Genomic DNA, 2,953 nt, shown 5'->3' with positions numbered 1-2,953 from the left:
ATCAGAAATGCCCTGACAAGTCATCTAGAGCCAAAATGGTGCAGGCCTGGAATGTTCCAGGATGCTTTTCACCTATACCATTTTGGCAAGATGGCAGGAGCTCTAGTGAGTACTGCCAGAAATGTTCAACATCCTGGGGCTGCCTTGGTGGGTCTGCTGGTTTGGGCTAGAGATCTAAGTCACACTGAGGCAGGAGGACAGCTATGTTATCTCGATTCTGCTCTTTTCTAGATTATCATGGTGGAAGGGGAATATAATCCATAGCATTTGGCAGCCCTTCTGACCTAGAGAGAGTTCCAGCTGTTTGGGACATTTGGCAGGGTTCTAGAGCTAGTTTGTTTATACTTTAGTTGCTCTTTTAAACCATGGTGCTGCTGCTTCTTCTTCTTCTTCTTCTTCTTCTTCTTCTTCTTCTTCTTCTAATGTCTTTGTTGCAGAAGGATTTATTCACCATATCCATACTGTCCCTCCCCACTGCAATTAGTAGCATTGGTGTGGGGGGTCCCTTAGTTACCATGTCTCAATCTCTCTTATTCTCTAAGTAGTCTCTCAGTCTTTTGTTGCACAGAAGCTCTTCAGTTCTCAATTCTTCAGGAGGAATCACTCCATAAATAGGTATAGATTTCGTTTGTGGAAGAAGTGAGTTCAGGGTCTTCACCATTGTAATTTTGTGCCCTCCCTGATCATAATTTTTAACTTCATTTTGTTAATGTGACATATCAGCTTGATTGATTTGTGGATGTTGAACCATCCTTGCATCCCAGGAATAAATTTACGTGATCATGGAGTATTTTTGAATTTGATTTGCTAATATTTTGTTCAGGATTTTTGCATCTATTTTTATCAGGAATATTGGCCTCTTTTTTGAGGGGGGTATTTTTATCTGGTTTTGGTATCAGGGTAATGCTGGCCTCTTAAAATAAGTTTGAAAAGGTTTCTTCATCCTCTGTTTTTTGGAAGAGTTTGAAAAGGGTTAGTATTAATTATTATTTAAGTGTTTGGTATAATTAACAGTGAAGCCATTTGGTCCTAGACTGTATTTTAGGAGGTTTCTGGTAACCAATTTAGTCTCCACACAGTTCAGCCTGTTCAGATTTTATCTTTCTTCATTATTTAGTCTTGGTAGGTTGTGTATGCTTCTAGGAAATAGCCATTTCTAGGTTGTCCATTTTGTTGATGTATAAGTGTTTACAGTAGCCAGTTATAATCCTTTTGTATTTTTGTGGTATCAGGTGTAACATTACCTTTTATTTCTAGTTCGTCTCCTTTTCTTTTTTTTATTTTAATGACTTTAAGTAATTGTCAACTTTGTCTTTTTAGTCTTTAGTTCACTTAAAATTTTTTTACCTTAATTTCATTTCTTCTATTAAGCTTGGCTTTGATCTTTTTCTAGTGACTTGAAACATAAAGTTAGGTTGAGATTTTTCTTGTTTTTTTCATGTAGGCATTTATCACTATGAACTTTCCTCTTAGAACTGCTTTTGCTGCATCTTATACAAGTATTGGTATGTTGTATTTCCATTTTTATTTGTCTCAAAGTACTTTTTGCTTTCATTTCTTCTTTGACCCATTCATTGGTTATTCAGTAGCTGTTTAATTTCTACATATTTGTAAATTTTATAGTTTTCTTCTTGTAATTGATTTCTAGTTCTATACCACTATGGTTGAAAAGATGCTTGATAGGATTTCAATCTTCTTAGACTTGTTTTGTGACCTAACATATCATTTATCCTGGAGCATGTTTCATGTGCACTTAAGAAGAATTTGTATTCCATTGCTTTTGGATGAAATTTTCTGTATACATCTGTTAAGCTAAAAACTTATAGATTAATATTCAACTGTTCATTTCTTACCATCTGGCCAGCAAATATAATGACCTTTTCCCAATCGCTGATTTTTTTTTTTTTAGAACATTCGACACTACTCATCTATTTCATCTTGAATATTCCTCTTACATAAACTACTGTGAAACTGAACTAACATGTTTTCTCCTCAGATTTCTCTTCTTTTCATACAATGTACATAATGGATCTTTCCATTCTCTATTTTCTTTCTATACTGTCTTATAATTGCTGCTATAAGGTAAATGAAAATATTCTTTCAAACTGCAATTTCAAATTTGCCACTGCCTGCTGGACACACTATTGGCAAATTAGCATTCTAAAAATAAGTTTTTACCATCTTTTCCACTACCAAATTCTAAAGCATAAGCTCCTATAGATTTTCACATATTATCGATGATATTGTCATTCCCCTAGTTATCCAAGGTTAAAATCTTAGTTATCCTTCAATTATACAAACCTTTCACTATAGAAGTGTTCTAACTCAATTGCTAAATTAGTATTCCAACTCTAAAATATCATGAATTCATTTTTTAAAAAGATTTTAATTATTTATTCATGAGAGACACACAGAGAGAGAGGTAGAGACACAGGCAGAGGGAGAAGCAGGCTCCATGCAGGCACCCCGATGCGGGACTTGATCCCAGGACTCCAGGATCAGGCCCCGGGCTGAAGAAGGCAGGTGCCAAACCGCTGAGCCACCCAGGGATCCCCATTAATTCATTTTTTTTTAACCTTAACTAGGACTGTTGACTAGGCTTCTAAATGATCTCTCAAATTATGGTGTTTTTCTCTCTCTCTCTCTCTCTCTTTTTTTTTTTTTTTTTTTGATTTTATTTAATTATTCAGAGAGGCGGAGACACAGGCAGAGAGAGATGCAGGCTCCATGCAGGGAGTCCGACTTGGAACTCGATCCCGACTCTCCAGGATCACGCCCTGGGCCAAAGGCAGGTGCTAAACCACTGAGCCACCCCGGCTGCCCCTAGTTTTTCTCTTTACCAGTCTATCCAAACTATCTGATCATTCCTTCCTATTGCTTGGGTGGGGGTGGGGGAATTAGAAGAAAAATAAATGTTCTATACTGTCTCAAGAACAAAGATTAAAAATCCTAA

Source organism: Canis lupus, chromosome 30 (assembly GCF_003254725.2).
Source record: "Canis lupus dingo isolate Sandy chromosome 30, ASM325472v2, whole genome shotgun sequence".
In the NCBI taxonomy this organism is placed as follows: domain Eukaryota; kingdom Metazoa; phylum Chordata; class Mammalia; order Carnivora; family Canidae; genus Canis; species Canis lupus.
The sequence above is the reverse complement of the archived record's forward strand: the minus strand, read 5'-3'. Positions refer to the sequence as shown.